At 37.5% G+C, this 20000-nt stretch overlaps 1 protein-coding gene across 5 annotated transcripts in view; it reads right to left on the bottom strand.

The window, feature by feature from the left end:
* Window positions 1-20000, bottom strand: part of LOC135212084 (WSCD family member AGAP003962-like) — an 885772-nt gene that overhangs the window by 173813 nt on the left and 691959 nt on the right. The window contains exon 1 of one of the 5 annotated variants that reach the window (XM_064245454.1): window positions 18692-18789. The exons of 3 other annotated variants lie outside the window; for them this stretch is intronic. The gene's annotated coding sequence lies outside the window, so the exon portion shown is untranslated. Of the gene's footprint in view, window positions 1-3255; window positions 3642-18691; window positions 18790-20000 lie in introns of those variants that run through there. One more of the 5 variants, XM_064245452.1, reaches the window with a different exon arrangement.

The following is a 20000-nucleotide window of genomic DNA, read 5'->3' as shown; positions in this document are numbered from 1 at the left end:
CCGAGTCTATTCCTCCCATCAGGATTAACAGAGTACAGGGTTAGACCGCTTCTGACCAAAATAGGACAATCTCGCGCATGACGTCACGTGGCTGACCTGACTGAGGTTCAGGTAAAAAATAGTCATCAGTCAGTGTTTGACTCCACCAGAGTGAAGAACGGGAACCTCTCTCACACATGGTCGTGAAAGAGACAGAGAATGGGTGTGAGCAAACAATTCCCATAGTGACCCTTAAATTTTCTTTTTTTCTTTTCTGGCCACCTACCAATGACGTCACCAATATGCGCAGTAACTATGAGACGGTCTAACCCTGTACTCTATTAATCCTGCCTGCCATATTCATCAATATCTACGATCTCGAGTCTTCCTACTTGCGAGCCCTTTCGCTCTAACATTTCCGGTAAACTCTCCAACTTGCAGCTTTTAGGTTTCTTCTAAGGAGACTCAGACAGTGACAGTATGAGGGATAACTTCGGCTCCTGTTTGAGTGAATATAGAAATGAGGTCGAAGGCCAAGCGCTGGGACCTATGAAGTCATTAAACGCTGAAACGGAAATTGACAGCAAAAAGTTTGAAAGATGTAGCAGGAGGAAAATAACACAGTTGCATTATGAATCGATTGTTAGGAGTGGGTGGAAAGTAAGATGGAAGAAAGAGAATATGAACGGAGGTACAATAAAAGGAATAAAATAGGTTGCAGCTAGGGCACGAAGGAACATTGCAAAGAACAGTTAGGGGTCGAAGGGACGCTGCAAAGAACCTTCAGTATTGCCTACAGTGGACCACATGAAGTGCACTGACGGCACTAACCCCCTACGGAAACTGATCCCGTTGTGACCGGAGCTCTGATTTATAAACCTCAGGAACCGCCATAAACGTCCTTCATGAACCTAGAGGAAAGGAGGGCAGTATAATACCACCACCTACAGACTCACCCTTTTTTTTTCTACAGCAACGACACTATTCTCTCCCTTGACCCTTTCCACCGCGCTACTCCTCGATACTCGCCTCTTTTTCACTGAGGTCGAAGACCCAGACAAAAGAGGCCTGGACAGAAAGGCAGCCGGGTCGGGTCCAGAGAGCGGGAGAAGAAACAGGAAAACGAGAAACAAAAGGCTGAGATTGATCCCTCAAGAGGCGCTCCATATCCGCGGCTGCCCGGGGCTAGTCAATGGTGGAGGGCAATCGACCCATGATAATGTACTCTGAAGCTACCTCCCCGCAGGGGGGTAGCGCCGTCAGTGCACCTTATGCCGTGCACTGCAGGCATTATTACTTAACATTCTTTGCAGCGACCCTTCGGCCCCGAGCTGCAACTCCTTTCATTCGTTTTACTGTACCTCCTATCATATTCTCTTTCTTCCATCTTACTTTCTACCCTCTGCTAACAATTGTTTCATAGAGAAACTTCGAGGTTTTCTTCCTGTTACACTTTTCAGACTCTTTACTGTCAACTTACGTATCAGCGCTGAATGACCTCATAAGTCCCAGTGTTTGACCTTTGGCTTAAATTCTATATGCTGTTCTGAAGATATCGAGAAGCTTGCAAAGGTAAAAGTACGTGTGGGAGCCTTTAGTGCTTAAAATAGTCTCCCTATGTTCAATAGATATTATAAATAAGGATTCGTTTTAAATATTCATTATTCAACCTCAAAGAGATTCACAGATGCAAGCAAAGCTTTGACTTGCGCGAGTTTCGCCACTTGACCAATCAATCTCCGCACACATTACTAGTAACATATGTATCAATATTTGTTTGCATATTCATACTTATTTTCACAGGTATGAAGTCAATGTACTCCTTACTGTTTTTCTTGATAACCGAATGGATGAGGCGGCTGTGCAAGCAAAAGGCAAATTTCGAATACTAGCCAGGGCAGATCCGCTTATCAACTGTAATGTCCTTTGGGTTTCAGCTATTCCCACGGTAAACGGAATTCGATATGAAGGCATATTTGTGACTTAATATCTGTCATTAGAATTCAGTCACACGTGTATATGTAACATAATTATCATTCATATAAACACATTTACATTTATGAATAATAATGATTACCTGTTTTCGCAAAAATATCAAGCAAAAACATACAGCAGTTAATACATCCAAATAGTAAGGGCTGTTTCAATTATCTATATACGTTATATTCCCTTTACCTGAGAACTAAATTTGAAATCGGAAAACTGTCCTTTTTAACAAATGCAGGAGTAACAAGAATAAAAAAAAACGATAAAAACAGGTCCACTTCAGTAAAAATGAAAACACAGCGATATAGACACAAACTGCACACAAAGCACCTGCATCAGTTGCAGGACATTACAATGCATCAATAACAAACAGAAAGTTATTCATACAGAACTGGAACTTTGGAAGTTCAAGTGAAGCTGCGATGCATTGCTACTCTACTGCAATTCAACATTTATTTCAACATTTTACTTACAGTTTTATTTATTTATTAATTTGTTAATCTATCTGTTTTTCTAAAAACTATTTTCATCTTTCTGTGCTTCCCATCGCCTTCTGATACTTTTTAAATGAATACCTTTTTCATTGGATGCTTTAATTTCAAGTCAAGGGGCTCTGTTGGCGTGCTCCATACGAATAGGGCTCATCCTCTTAAAATTATAATAATAATAATAATAATAATAATAATAATAATAATAATAATAATAATAATAATAATAATAATAATAATAATAATACGGAGGCTGGCAAAGTTCACCCAAAGTAACTTAGTTTTGTATCTGTTTCTTCGAACTGGATTCTGACTTTGCTATATTTTTCGCCAGACATCGTCCAGACAAGTGTAGCAATTAAGCCGAGTGTGCGTGACATTCTATTACAGCTCACCCACGCTGATTAAGGGCGTGACGAGCGTGGGCTTCCAGGTAGAGATGAGTAATATTTAATGAGAAGCAGCTTGAGAAAAGGTGAAGAGGCTGGTCAACATTAAGGATAAAATGATGACGGGTAAGGAATGGAAATTCTAACAACGTAAGGTTAATAGCAATAAATATTATTCGTAATACTACTGGTACTCTTACTGCAAATATCGATATTAAATATTCTAGGGACACAGGAGTCCTCGCCATTCACACTGTTCCACTCAATGTTATCGTAATACACAAAATAAATAAAAAATTTTGTAAACATTATAATAAAAATGAAGGATGACGAAATATGTAAAATTCTGTATTATCACATAATTTCCTTCATCTAGTATGTATACATGAGGTTAAATAAGCTGTGACACTCACCAATGACCTAAGATCCTCAATATTTGCACCACGACCATCATTAATGCCTAGAAAGATTCCAGAACGTAGTAACGAGCGCTGAGATGATAACTATCGGATGCCCGGCTCTGATCACTGAACACAAGATACAACCAAAAACCACGTGGTTTTACACTTGTCAGCACTTCATTCTAAAATCGACTTGCCGCAAAGCGAGAGGACGCTCCGAGCCTTCGGAGGAGACTAAGCATGGTCAAGCACACTCCAATCACCGCCTGACATCGCGGTACCTTCAGGGCACTCGAAGGAAGGTCCGAGTGCGAGCATAATATCCAAAGTCACGGAACGGAATTCCACACACAACCAGGCGCTCTCCCGCTCGACAGTCTACTACTAAGCGGTGGACACCTCACCGCCTTGACGCAGATTGGCTGCACGCATGGCGTCTGGGGCCAGTCGCACGCACCTTCCTACCTACCTACCTCCTCGCTCATTGAACGGGGCCCTGGCACTATTTCAGGATTCGGGCGGTAAGGGCTACAATCCAGGCTTTTCGTATGGCGTTCCAACCATACTCCGGATGGAAAAGTGACTCTACACTCCCACTCCACACAATGCTGGCCATTACAGTGCAATACGCAAGGGATGAGAGGGGGGGGGGGGGGGAGAGCTTCAGTTTGGGGATGAATGAAACTGTACGCGAGTGTATTCTTGTGTATTATATTTTCTTGATTCAGCGTGTATGCAAGAGGGAGTGAACGCACAGACATATATTATAATCAACTCCATAGTTTCCTAATATAAATAGGAATACGGATGCTGGAAGTAAATAAACAATAAAGCAGTAAAAGACAAGGTAGGTAACTGACATAATCAATCCAGGTCTCTTCCAACCTCTAGAATCTGGATGGAATTTCTCACATATTCCTAGGATATCACTCGATTACACAATAAGCTTTGGATTAACCTAGAGAACTGTCTATCGTTCATTCATCTATTAAAACTTTTATCAGTTAAGTTTTCGTTCATACGCAGGTCACATAGGTGAAAGAAGCAAATAATACGCTTCTAAGAGATAACACGCTGAATCACCAGACTTCCAGTGATTCAAGGATCAATTCTTACAAAGCAGCCCTGGGAGAAAGGGATAAAAGAAGACCGTCATTCATTTTGTATAAATACGCGACCAAACATAATAGCGTTACACATAGCTGCAAGTTATTTCAGTTAACGTTTTCGAAAGAGTAAAGTCTTCCATTGACTTATACCGTTACATGGCGACACAAAAAAGAGGAAGTTCAGTTTAATTGGAAATATGATGTGATCTTGGAATATATATATATATATATATATATATATATATATATATATATATATATATATATAACACTTCTGGTACGGTTGGTAAAGTTAAGTGGACTTATGGCAACACGGACCATTAAGCAAAACGGGGTAAGGTGCAAAAGGGCCCAAGAAACCTATTGTGGACCTGTGAACAATAAATACCAACCGGAAGGTTCCTGGCGTCCACGTCTTGAGTTCAAAATGTTCTTGTTTACAAAAGGAGGGTAGTGCCCAGAAATTCTACAAAAAAGTTTAAACTTATCCCATCATTATAATACAATCGAAGTAAACATGGACACATAATAATAATAATAATAATAATAATAATAATAATAATAATAATAATAATAATAATAATAATAATAAGTATAACAACAACACTAGGCACGATCCAAGATCCCTGAAAAGGAATCTGTAAAAACTAGAGGCTGAAATAGCTCCAGGACTCATGCAGAAGAGAGTGATCCCAAAAACGGCGCACATAGTAAGAAAAGTGATGGACTCCTAAGGAAGCAGGATGCAACCCGGAACCCCACACTATAAATACCACCCAGTTGAATTGGAGGACTGTGATAGACCAAATAAATAAATATATATATATATATATATATATATATATATATATATATATAATAAATAATAAAAATAAAATAACAATAATAATAATAAAACTGACGATCAATTTCGGACCGTGGCAGTACAAGGAACAGGAGTCTCCCAGTACGATGAACAGCAGTTGCCAGAAGTGAAGGCAACCGCATGTTCACGAGTTAGAGCAGTTACAGCCAGTATAATTCATTCGTTTTTATGATAATGTTTCTATGAATGATCTGGAAGAGAATAGTATAGAACCTAGGCCAAAGGCCAAGCGCCGGAACCTTTTAAGTCATTTTGCGTTGAAAGGGAAATTGATAGTACGAAGGTTTGAAAGCTGTAACAGGAGAAAAACCTCGCAGTTGCAATATAAAACAATGTCAGAGATGGTGGAAAATCAGATGGACGAAGAGAACATGAACAGAAGTACTGTAAAAGGAATGAATGAGGTTGCAGCTAAGGACTTCCCTTGTTACAGTTCCCATCCAAGCAAGCCTAGGTCTTTTAATCCCTCTAGTCCCCTGAGGAGCTCTGCTGAAATTTTCACATACTGTTCTCCCCAGGGTTGTGGGAGGACTTGTCCAAGCCAACTCCATTTCTCCTTTCACTAAATCTACATAAGGAACTTTCGTAATTTCCCTCACGGTATCATTCATGACTCTCCTGTTATCAGGGAACTAATATTACTCTTGGAATTTTATACTCAAATCGACAAAACATTATTATTATTATTATTATTCAGAAGATGAAACCTATTCATATAGAACAAGCACAAAGGGGCCATTGTTCGGCATAATGAAGTTAATGCATTAAGGAATAAGTAATTACCAGCTATAAAAATGATCATGTTCGGCATATTGAAGTAAATGCATTACAGAATATATAATTAAAAGCCAAGTCACCAGTATGGTAAATGAGAGCTAAATTGCTGCTCGCTGAAACGGGATGAAAATCCTCCTTTATGAGGGAACTGTTGAGCAGCCAAGGCAACAGATTAAATTGAGGGTCTCAACTATAACCACCTAAAATAAATGAAACCCTTAGAGCTGCTCATACACACACACACACGCATATACACACATATCAATATATATTATATATATATAATAATAATAATAGAGACGTGAGGTATGTTTTATATTTGTATGAATAGCTTAACACGTCATGAGAGAATTTGGGAACATATTATCAGGATAAAAGTAGAAACGGAAGATGAATAACAGCGGAAGTCTTCATATGGAAAGAGAATCTTCAATGAAAATCAATCTATTATAATAATATTCCTAAGCCATAGTAGATACAAAATCATTTCTATTCACTTGGAGAACAAGTATAGATTTTACCAGGGTATTTGCTGTGTTTTCATTGACATTAAGTACAGGTGATCACTTAATGGTGGTGAACTGTCACTTGGATGAATTAGTTGGAGAAAATGTTGTCTGAAATAATAATCATAATACCGGTAAATTATCAGTTATCAAACCCAGCAAATAATTACGTATGAAAAAACTCAATTCTTTGAGAGCAGGACTCAACTGGTTTACAATAATCGATCGAAATAAAACACACATACACACGAACAGTGAGAGAGAGAGAGAGAGAGAGAGAGAGAGAGAGAGAGAGAGAGAGAGAGAGAGAGAGAGACTATATCGAACACGTACCCGAAGGCTACTGTCATAAGAAGGACGAAACCATTAAGGGGAAAGGTGAAAGTGGGGAAGGCTTATCTATCGCTGATTTCCATGACTTTAAAATCGTGGGTCGTCCCAAGGGTTCCCCTTAATGATTCCCAATTGTCCTTTTGTTAAGAAAAATGACACGTTCTTCCCTCAGGAGCGGACGTTCAAAGCGATTCTCCGCAAGAGACTTTTATGGCAATTACGTAATCGTGATGAGAATTGCCTCCAACGTTAACATCAGAGGAGACAAACTGCCGAGTAAAGTAGTCAGTGAAAGGTGATTACAGCTACGATGAGATTTGCTTCAATGCTGCATTTTCTTCTAACTATTATTATTATTATTATTATTATTATTATTATTATTATTATTATTATTATTATTATTCAATACATTGCATCTTTCCTTGAACTTTTGATGTTCTCATTGCACAATTCTGGAAGACCACGGGAATGCAAACAATAACAGCATTATTACACTCCAATTATTACTCATGATGATACAAATAACGTGGCTCCTAGAATACCCTGGCCAGGGTTACGCGTCCTTTTGACCATATTGTGAGTCACAAGACGAGAAAACAACGGAGCTTTGTCTCTGGCCCATCGCCTTCGACCCTCATTCTGTGGTCATTTTAACGCCGTTTGTTTGTTCGAGCTCATGAGAGAGCAACGTGATACCATCTCTCTCTCTCTCTCTCTCCTCTCTCCTCATCGTCGTAATCCACCGTCTTGGCCAGATAAACATCAAAATCAAATCAGCACCTCTCTCCTTCTCTCCTCAGTGGTTAGGGAACAAATATTTCGTGTTCTTTCCCCTTTTGTTGATTCTTATGATCTGTGCTTTCCTGAATCTGGTCCCCGATCGGAGAATAACTTTCACATCATGAGCGGTTAATATTTCATCCAAACTTATTTCCAATCGATAACGAAGACTATTAATTTGCAAGCTTGTGGAGCTGCATCTTCAATAACCATAACAGCATAAAATAGTGATGGTCACTTCCTATGCTACCCCGTACAGCGGGTTAGTGCCATCAGTGCACCTCATTCGATGCAATGTAGGCATTACTTAAGGTTCTTTGCAGAGTCCCTTCGACCCCTAGCTGTAGCTACTTTCATTACTTTTACTGTACCTCCGTTCATATTCTCTTTCTTCCATCTTACTGTCCACCCTCTGCTAAAAATTGATTCATAGTGCAACTGCGAGGTTTTCCTCCTGTTACACCTTTAAAATCTTATACTGTCAAATTCCTTTTCAGCGCTGAATGGCCTTAGTTGCCCCAGTGCTTGGCATAATTCCAAAAATCTATATAAATAAGAAAACTTCCTGGGCTAAAATATTTACGTACGTTGGTAGACAATTCTCGTTTGGTCTTTGACCTCTAATTGTGTGACCTTGACCTCGACCTCACACTGTAATTTAGCACGCATCAGTAGCGGGAAAGGTGACCGGTAATAAAGTCACAGGAAAAAATGTCACAGGAAAAATGTCACAATTTTCGCTAGAAAAAAAAAAAAAAAGTCACGGGAAACAAAAAGAGAAGCCACATTAATTTATGGTGACCGGTAATAAAGTCAAGCGATAAATTCGCAATATTTCTCTCGGGTTATTATCTTTATGATATTTACGTTTTTTTTTTTTTTATTTTATGTTTTTACGGTCATCCCCAACGGGCTTGTACTAAACATGCCGTAAAGGGTAAATACTGGGTTAAATGTACCCTTGGGGTTCACTATCTAGGAAAGATTAATGTGACTTTTTCCTCTAACTTTATTCATCTGTGATATTTTTATCTGGATTCGTGGGGCAATCATACCAAACTGTGGTGTGAAGTCGACTTCATATAGTTCAAGTTTCCTTCTGACTTTCGATTTCCCTGAAAACCAAAGCTATATTCCGATCACTCATAACGTAATCAGATCTTGAATGACACGAACCCTATAGTTTCAAGGGTAATTCGGTTGACAGCCAGACAAATAGAGATATTAAGTGCTTTCAAGATGCTTAGAAGTTGCCATACTACAGCTTCTCTACTACTTGATAACATTTGTACTCACGACGGAAAAAATACTGTATGAACTTGAAAGCAGAGAATCGTATCTGAGAGAGAGAGAGAGAGAGAGAGAGAGAGAGAGAGAGAGAGAGAGAGAGAGAGAGAGAGAGATCCCAAAGGTCCCTTCTCAGAAAGAGAAAACATTAAAATATATTGATTTGATTGAAATCTTACTAGGTGGAGTTTGTTTGACATCATGTTTGTGGGTGTTGATATGCATAAGTTTCTGTAATTTTGGGTACCAGTTAAACTTGAATAATAAAATTCTAAGAAACCAATAAATACTGAGGTTTATACAGTTAAAGGTCTGCGAATACCGATGGTTTCTAGTCCAAGGCTTATGAATGCAAGAAATATTTATAAATTATTTATGGAGATACATTCATAATGATTTGACTGAGCTGTGCTAGATTATTCTTGCAATAAATGATATAGATTACTAAGAAAGATACAATATTTTAAAAATCTTGACAGTATTGCACTGTGAAAAAAAATCCCACTTGGTCAAGGACAAATGAAAAGTGGCATAATACTCCAAAGTAAGTGTAAGCAGAACCTGATGCCTATGCCTTTTACTTTACTTTTTACATTAACGTTATTACAGATGGCACTATTAAATAAGCCAGAGAGAACTGTTTTCGAAAGCGCAAATATAATCTAAATTAATAAATTGAATCTGTTACGACGATGGATATACAAATCCTAATGTACAGCAATGCTACTGGTACAGTGCACTTCTGCTATAAAAACCATTATGATCTTTTTCAGAATCTCTTTTAGCAATCATAAACTTGTAGTCTATCTCCTCAGATCACTAACTGTATTATCTCAATTCTACTTTCTCTTCCAGTATCCCTTTACCTTTCTCAGACGTGCAAAAATACTACAGGTCTCTCAGCGCGTCGGTGTGTTTGCTCACGAAGACAAGCTGGATATTGCAGAGAGCGAAGGACAGTCATACAATTCTGGAAATAATGAAATTTCCTTTCGGGATTCTTTTCTAGGGAAAAGAGGTGGGAGAAAAATCTGACTATCACGCAGACTGGCTTTCACGTGCTGATAACCAGGACGGACTTCACGTGAATTGTCCCTTGCCATGCTATCTGCTTAGAAACTTATGTGTGTGTGTGTGGTGTGTGTGTGTGAATACAAGCATGCACATCTTAAGCACCAATTTCCCTTAGTTTTGTTTACCATACACAAATTGGAATTACCTATGCAAATTAGGGACTTTTGTAATCTTCAGCGAACAGAGTGCGTAAAACATGCTTTAACAAACTAACACACCCTGATAAAAGAAGAATGAATGTTAGGAAGGGGCATAAAAAAAAAAAAATTACAGACTTAGCACCAGTTTCATCAATTTGAGATTTCCTTGGATTGAAGTATATTATACCTGAAACCAGGCTCGTTTTTTTGCCTCCTGGCCGGGGAGAAAGAGAGTGAAATTTCATTAAAGAAGAATATATATATATATATATATATATATTATATATATATATTATATATATATATATATATATATATATAATATAAATATATATATATATATATATATATACAAGTATATGTATATATATATATATATATAATATATATATATATATATATATATATATATATATATATATATATATATATACATATATATACATATATATATATATATATATATATATATATATATATATATATATATATTATATATATATATATATATATATATAATATACATATGTATATATATATATATATATATATATAATATATTATATTCACACATAAATTTACAAACTAGGTACAGATCAGCCTCCCCCCCCCCCGCCCCCCCCCCCCACCCCTTCCTCTCTCTCTTCCGTCCAGGCAGGAGGCAAATAATGAGCAGGTATTCCAGTGTAATAAGCATTATTGCGAGGAAAGTCTCCACGTGGGAAGTTGGGACATCACATCTCATATTCCTAATTCCTCACCAACCTTCCTCTCTCCCTCTCCGCCTTGCCCCCAGCTCGCTCTCTCTCTCTCTCTCTCTCTTCTTTTTTTTCTTAGAGAAGCTGAAGTGATGCTAGAATTCTCTTTGAGATGCGAATGTCCTTTACGAAGATTAAATTTTTTCGCAAGCGAATCTGCTTCATATATGTAGATATATCTCGCATGGAAACTGCCTTACTCAAGGCCCTTTGGAACCCTGGCAAGAGCTAAAAAGGTTCAAGAGAAACCGGTTAACTGGGGGCGAATGAATGAAATCTAATTCTGAGAGAAGCGATTGATGTTAGTCATTCTTGATATGGGAAAGTGCTGACCTGCCCGTTTTATCTCAGCTCAAAGGGAAAACGACGTTTAAAATATTGGTCTGTCAAATGAGGTAAGTAAATCACCTGAGGGAGAAAATGAATCGAGATGGAAGGCCCAGACGTTATTAGCCACATTTAATGTCATTTGATCATAAAAAGGGGAAACGAAAGGAGAACGTTCCGTAATATATATATAATATATATATATATATATATATATCTATATATATATATATATATATATATATATATATATATACATATATACATATATATATATATATATATATATATATATATATATATATATATATATTTCCCTTTTGAACATTTCTCAAGTGTGAAACACGACAATGCCGAATTTATTTCACTGTGGAGTAGAAGCATAATTTATTGGTTTACTTGATGCTGATAATAAAAAAACTACAAAATATGTTCAGAAAGAGCGAATCTACGCTATGAAGGAAAGGCTCAGAAACTCTGAATAAATAAGTATATCTAAGTTTTACCAGACCACTGAGCTGATTAACAGCTGTCCTAGGGTTGGCACGAAGGATTAGATATTTTTACGTGGCTAGGAACCAGTTGGTTACCTAGCAACGGGACCTACAGCTTATTGTGGGATCCGAACCACATTATATCGAGAAATGAATTTCTATCACCAGAAATAAGTTCCTCTGATTCCGCGTTGGCCGAGCCGAGACTCGAACTTCGGACCAGCGGATTGGTAGCCGAGCACGAAATCCACTCGTCCAACGAGGAACTGAAACTCTGAATAACTTGCGTCGGTTTTTAACCAGGTAAACTGAACATCACTTCGCCGAGGACCCTTTTTTAATTATGATAAGTAATTAAAAAGGGTTTGCATTTTGACGGAGTACTGTCCACTCACTCATAATATTATTTTCCTTATTTCACTCGCCTTCCTACTCAGACCCCCAACAAGCAGCTACAACCAGTGTACCTTTGTTAGCTAAAGCTTAATAAAGACACACTGGGTTTCTAAGGAATAGAACCCAAACCATTTCTTTTGTCAACAGATTCGGTGTTTGAACACAAGTTGCTCAGCTGTCAGACGCTTGATACCACAGAGAGAGAGAGAGAGAGAGAGAGAGAGAGAGAGAGAGAGAGAGAGAGAGAGAGAGAGAGAGAGAGTCTTAATGCGTCAAAACATTCCTATATAAAAATATAATTGAGTGAAAGATGTGTTGATTCAAGATGCTAACACCCAGAAAAAGCATTTTCTACTTGGAAAGCCGAATAAACATGTAACACCCTCCAACTCTTTTCAAGGAATTTTTGTGAGCGCTGTTGCATTTGCCGAGCTCTGAATTCTTCCGCCAAAGAATTACGAAAAGTATTCTAGGGAAGAGAAAACAAGAAACAGAAAATGGTGCTTCTTAACCGCAGATATACAGAAAGGACCTTCAAGAGGCTTCCCTAAAAGGGTTCATACTCAGGAACTGTTTATTCTGAAGTTTCCATTCCTGGCGAGCCAAATATTTTCACATATTTTCCTGTTCGCTGTAGAACAAAAGTAACTTCTTTTCACATAATTTGCTTGTATTCACAGACAAAAGTTTGTTTTTGTTTGTTTGTATGGTGTTTTTACGTTGCATGGATCCAGTGGTTATTCAGAAACGGGACCAACGGCTTTACGTGACTTCCTAACCACGTCGAGAGTGAACATCTATCACCAGAAATATACGTCTCTGACGCCTCAATGGAATGCCCAAGAATTGAATTCCCGGTCACCGAGGTGGCAGGCCAAGACCAAACCGACCACGCCACTGAGGCGCTTTGAAATGTCGAAGAATGGTGACCGACATCGAAGCTACACAAAATCATATAAATCAGAAACAGATACTTATTACATCTGATTTTATTTAAATTACGTAACACAGACCTCATTAGCATCAAGTTGCGCTACCTACACATACTGTACTATTCACATTCCTGTATTTACACCCTTGTATTTCGTTGATATTACGGTGTTCTCTTCCAGTTCCTCTTTCATTTAAGTGTCCAGCACTTTCTACAACACCTTCTCCTACTTTCCTCCTAACACTTCTCAATTACACTCTACACTAAGCCCCTTTCTTTCAAAAGGGCTGAACTATCTCAGAACACCAGTCCATGTTTTTTTTTTCAACCTACGCCAACCCTTTTATCACCTCTACTTATCTCCGCATTTCGTAACCTGTCAGTTAAATCTTACACCATCATGCTTTGCGATTATTTCAGTTCTGCAGCTTCAACTGTTTGTCTTTCAATCACATTCCTCATCCACATTTCAGTCAATGTGGCCAGCTGGGCAAATGATTCTTTTTGTTCTTGCAGATTAAGCGGTTTCGCAGCCAGCATGTGCCCTTCCTTAGTCCTGCAGAAGTTCGAGGAAACACTTTCATTTATTCCTATCGTGGTTCCGTAGACAATCATCTTGCGAACACTTTCATGTAAAAAATGTCCCTAGTTTCTACAGTTCTTCCCCACTATCCCCAATCAGTTCTCACCATTCAAATATGAACTATTCCCCTCTCAATGCACGGTTGATTTTCTTATACCACAGATTTGAACCCTCATCAAGTGCTCTACCTCTAACCTTTTGCATTAGTTCATCCATAGAGATATTAAATAGCAATGGAGATAACACATTTTTCTCTCTGACTCATTTTCACGATAAACCAGCCATCCTTAATTCTAGTACATATGAGCCTAACACCAATTTCGCTTCCATCATAGAATATCTTCAACATTTTCCGTTTTAACGCCTCTATCGTTCCACCTGGCAAGCGCTCTCTGTTTCCCTCTCGTTCAGGATCATTGTTTGTTAGAGGTGATTGTACGAAAATGGGTGTCAACATGTTGACATACGAAGATAAAAGGCCCATAAAACACTATTTTAACGTTGCAACCATTTCGACCACAAATTCAGTCACTTTGTGTACAACCACGATCCAAAGCTTCTTTGGATCCTGTGTACAACAGAAGGGTCTTTCCTAGAAAGTAACCCCCAGGGTTTTTTAGTACAAGCCCCTTGGGGATGACCGTAAAAGCAGAAACAAAAGGCTAAATATCATAAAGATAATGGCCCCAAGAAATATTACTCATAGATAACGATCCCCGGAAACCCTTGGGGGTTACTATCTAGGAAAGATCTCAACAGAAATATGGCAAGGAACCACATGTCAATGACGTTAATGGACTTAAAAAATAATAAAAAATTGAATAGGACACCGAAAATAAGAGGAACAATATAATAAAAGCACATTTTCCAATTGTGTGCGCTCCCTGATCACAGCTCTCGTAGCCTAATTGCGTTCTGATACTTTCATGGAGAGCCAATATAGTTTGGGAAGGAGTAATTAGTCTATCAACTCATTCTTTTTATATCAATATCACTCTTCCGAACCTCTATCAGCTTTATTCCTTTCGATAAACCCCTAAATGTAGACTTGAAACCTTATTCCTCTCTCTCTCTCTCTCTCTCTCTCTCTCTCTCTCTCTCCAGCGTCAATGAACATAGCTGTTTTGACCAGTGTATATAAATCAATCACTCATCTCTCATACACACACACACCAACCAACAACTGTTCCTACATACTGCACTTATGGAAGCCTGTCTTTTTTTTTTTCCTTCTTCCTTTTCCGCCATTTGGTCACACAACGGAGTTTTGGTGTTAAATGGCAACAGCGCTCCCTGATCCCTTGGAAAAAAAAAAGTTGATCCCGCTCTGAATACCGTCTCACTTCTAAACGGTTTGTAACGTTCAGGCCTACGAACACTTGAGGCAGTGTTCAGTTACTAATCTATATCAGGGCTGCTTTGCCTCTAAAGAGCCTTACGAAGCTTTAGGGTGTATTCCACCTTTTTGGTTACTGTTTGAAACAGCCAAGGAAACGTTCACTGTAAATCTGGCATATAGACGCACACATGAATAAATATTGACAAAGTGTATTTGTTCAAGGTGCACGTAGGTGTAACGGCACACACACACACACACATACCCACACACAAAACATCCCTAGCAGAATCCCGCAAGCGACGAGCCACACTAAATATTGGTAATGAAAACACTGAAATAAGCGTACGGTCTTGAACTCCGTCGAAGAGAAAGACAAATAAAACGACTCACGAAAACAAATAAAATGAGACTGAAAATCCATGTATTTCGAGAGAGAGAGAGAGAGAGAGAGAGAGAGAGAGAGAGAGAGAGAGAGAGAAGGTCGCGTAATAGGAGAGGCTGTAAATCTGAAGAGGTGAAGTTCTTCCCTCTCGAAGAAAAATAAATCCATAAACCCGTAGTGGCAGGATCTACAACCTAATCCTGGGTCCCCGGTCTCAAGTGACACGCACACACACCGACAATAAAATGATGGTGACGGGGTCAGAGAGAGAGAGAGAGAGAGAGAGAGGAGAGAGAGAGAGAGAGGAGACGAGAGAGGATAAGTTTGAGGAGAAGAGAGGAACATACACATCTCTTGAAAATGGCCACTGATAGGGCCTGAAAGTACTCGAGTGTTGCGTAAAATAAAATGTAAACACTTATAAGTAAACACGTTATACACAGTAATTTTGTGGGGTTTTCTTTGTCAATCCTAAGAAGAAAACTGAAAGAAGTTTTTGTTTGGTTAATAATAATAATAATAATAATAATAATAATAATAATAATAATAATAATAATAATAATACTAATAATATATTATTATTATTATTATCCTTCACTTCAACCATAAAAGCAAAGGTAACAATAATATCACCTCTAGTTTAAAACACATCAAAGCACTGACATAATAATCTTGAAGCTCTTCACTAATTCATCAATGAGACTCCAATTTGTACATAACAGGGTTCATATCTAAACTTTTTTCGGGACAAGTCTTTGTGAAAGCGGAATCAATTATATTCCTGCTGATGTAATCATTGCAAAATAATATCTATGTTACGTTTGTCCAATTAACAGGATGATTAGAATTACTGACATGGATATAATGAGCACTAGAGGACTTTGTTGTTCTAACAGTGTTGTTGATGTTGCTTTAATCATATAGATAATCTTTTGTAATTTGCCCAGTATATATCTTTTCATAATCCCTACATGGAATGGTACAGAAAGAGAAATCCTGTGGATGAAATTGTCATATATTTTCGCGAGCACAGTTACAGTATCTGAGCTTGTAAAAAGTAAACTGACATCTAAATAATTCAAAATTTATGTAATTAACGAAAATTCTTGTGTCAGGTCAACCCAAAATACTTACGTGAAAAGGTTCTCCACAACACTTGTTTAGATACAAAGTTTTTCGGAATTTTTTAGAATCTCTGTCCACAAAATTCTTCGGATATAGAACTTTCTTTTTTTTTTTTTTTACCATGGGCAAGAATCTTACCAATCTCTTCATCTAACAACTCAGGACTGCAAATTCTTAATACTCTCAAAAACATCAAAGGATAAACTGATAATCTAGATTTACTATGGCTCTGTGAATAATAAAAATAGCATTCTACATCTGTAGATATATAAATTAAATTTGAAACCATGATTTTGCCTGATATTGTATTGAGTTCACTTTCTCAAACATTTTAACACTGACACCAACATTTGATTACAGGGTCATCTTTTATGACGTTGACCTCAAATTTCTTTATTTTGTATTCAGTTCCTTTGCTTGAACGCTTTAACATTTAATGACCATGTCGTTCCATGTTTGACAACTACTAGGAAATTCCGAGCCTTTGTCCCAGTGTTTTTCCGGAATAACTTTTTTCTGTGCATTTGACAAAGATATTATACTTAGCCATAGTATACTTTACATCGCTACTTAATTTTCGGCACCATTCTTTATTACTTAAATTAGAAAAAAGTATAATCATATGAGTAAAAGAAAGCAGCCGAAGCCAGCGCCGGAACACTCCAATGTATGGGTTCAGAGTTATACGTTACGTAAACATAATGACGACGACCGACTCCTTCCACAAGGTGATGAGGACAAACAGCTGTCTCTGAATTTCTGAATTAATATTCGTACCTAGTCAAGGCTTCAAGAATGGCGGCTTTAATAAGTCACTGTCCCCGTGGTTGCAGGACAGCTTTTGTGATTCGACTTGCACAACTGTTAAGAAGTGAGGAGGCACGTGGCAAACCCTACGTAAGCTTGAACAGGTAAATGAATAATAGGGCCCTTTTCTGGTTAACGAGTACACCCGGACATCTAAGGCTACCAAGTTTTTGTCATTTGTTGACTTCCATAAGGTGCATAAAGATCATTAAAATGCTCCATTTATTACAATGATCGTCACTGTCATATTAAGAAAAATTTCAAAGGAGTTACGACGATTGCCAAAGTTTTCTTCACTTGGTTAATTGATTTGTAATCATATAATTTTTCATTGGAGAAATAGTGATAGAAACTAATTTCTCGGATTACTTGTGGAAACCCTTTTCTTCAAGGATTCTAGCACTCGACCTCATGGCATAAATCTTATATACTACTAGAACGTGTAAAAAAGGAGTATTGGTTGTGTCATTGTTGTCAGAGGTGGAAACATTTTCATGAATACCCGATCATTCACCGAGAAGGAGGCAAGTTAATGACGTCAAAAGTTACTTCATTATATCTTCGTAGACATTCCTCTGAGTTTGGTGGCGATGTCTACAAGAAGTCGGTGTTACTCTTATAATTACTAGAATTATGCAACTTTCGTATTACAGAATAAAGTAAAAAATTAGGTAGGGATGTAAGATACACTGTGACAAAGTGTCATCTTTGTCAGGTACACTGATTAAATTTTATTCCGGAAAAACACCGGGATACTGGCTGTGAATCTCATGTAGGTCATGGTGTTTTTGAACATTCTAACCATGCAAAAACTGAATAACTTTTCCACTGAAGTGTATGCACAGATTTATCGAGGAAAGAACATTTTTTCAGACTAAAATTTCATGACCATGACTTTCCGTTTGACTTTGACCTCGCACTTCTTGACTTCCCATCTACCTCCTTTTCTTGAACACCGCGAATGATAATCTCAAGTACCTTCAAACACAGCATATTTTGGAAAAAAAATTTCAACTAATTGCAGAATGAATGACTTAGAACTTCATTTTAATTATTGTCTTCGATCTTTTATTTCGTCTTCTAGTTGTCTATTCGTTGCACTTTTAAATCTAGCCACGTTGTAAGGGAACTATACAAACATCTCATGCAGGCGACCTGTATCCGGTTGGCAACAACTGTTACCCACGATGGTACAAATAATTTTACTGCAAACTTGATTTTATTGTGTGTGCGTGTGTTGTGGGGGGTGGGGGGGGGGGGAATAGGTGAGCGGGGAAATTTCAAAGACACTTCTAAAAGAAATAGGGGAATCAAATCCAATCCCACATATGAGGGAGGACAAACATGATATCATAAGCAAAGGAATAACAGGAAACCAACTAGACATACACTTCTATAGGAAGGTAACTGAATGACATTGTTCGTTTATCTATACCTGTAAAATTGTATGAGCTGGAATATGCATTGCGAGGGAGTAATGACATATCTTCCCAGTTATGACACAGAAACACGAATACAACGTCTGCAGTTCATACCTGAAAGAAAAAAAAAAAAGGAAGGTATTAATGAAAATAGTGATATGAGACCGATTGGAAAAAAAATCAACTAATGCACGCAATACATATGGAAAAAATATTAAATATTGCTATTATTTCAAGTCTAGCTGCATTAAAAGCCCAACACCCCAATAAGGAAACCAGCCCGTGACAGAAAATTTAATTTAGAAATAATGAATAAAAGCGTGAAAGAGAAATATATAAAAAAGCAATATAAATAAAAACGACAAAACAAAATTATTTCAGCATTCATGATAAAATAAAATTCCACAAAATCTGAACTTCTGAAGTTCAAACGATATACTATTACGAGATTAGAAAGCTCATTCCAAAATTTGGTCATAAAAGTATTAAACGTAGAACTCTCTGGCACAAAACCTTACAGAAAAAAAGGAAGACTGCTAGAATTAACTGTATATCTAAAACTACGTGATGGTTGCTATAGTCCAGGAAAATATGCATACAAGGATTACCAAAATTACGAAATAAGGTATACAGTCTGCACAACCTTTTTAATTATTTGTCTAACTTTTGTCTAACTTTACTACGACAGGAATTCTACACTGAGAGAAAATCATTCACTTTGGGCTAGCAACTTCATGCGGTCAGGGGCAGCACTGATGTCCTAGAAGTCATAAGAGTATGTTAGAAGATATGTCAAGGGATTTTTGCCCCAAATCTTATCTTAAAGAATATCATAATGCAGTATAGAGCACCGAATATAAAACAAGAAAGTATATCGAAAATCATTATTCCTTTTCTAATTAATATAAAAACATACAAGTACAAACCTATACATAGCCATACAAAAAGGAGAGAGAGAGAGAGAGAGAGAGAGAGAGAGAGAGAGAGAGAGATCTATAACCTTAAAACTTCATATTAAACTGAAAACCAATAGAAATCCTAATATTCTATGAATAAATGAATATATCTAAAAAGTTGTTGAGGCTTTACGTGACGCGCCTCCCTCTTTATGTGAAACATGCCAATATCACTACGCGGATATTTGGAAGTAAATCACTGGCGATGAATAAAAGTACGGTAGTCATAATAAATCTATTCTCTTCCTCTCTGTAATCTTGCAAGCAGGTATTTGGGAACATTACTGGGTAAAAAAAAGACTCTATTTCACAATGCAATCATGAAAGTGCACCAGACTTGTTTAACAAGGCAGAATGAATAAAATGA

This window comes from Macrobrachium nipponense, chromosome 40, assembly GCF_015104395.2.
Source record: "Macrobrachium nipponense isolate FS-2020 chromosome 40, ASM1510439v2, whole genome shotgun sequence".
Lineage (NCBI taxonomy): Eukaryota > Metazoa > Arthropoda > Malacostraca > Decapoda > Palaemonidae > Macrobrachium > Macrobrachium nipponense.
The sequence above is the reverse complement of the archived record's forward strand: the minus strand, read 5'-3'. Positions and strand labels throughout refer to the sequence as shown.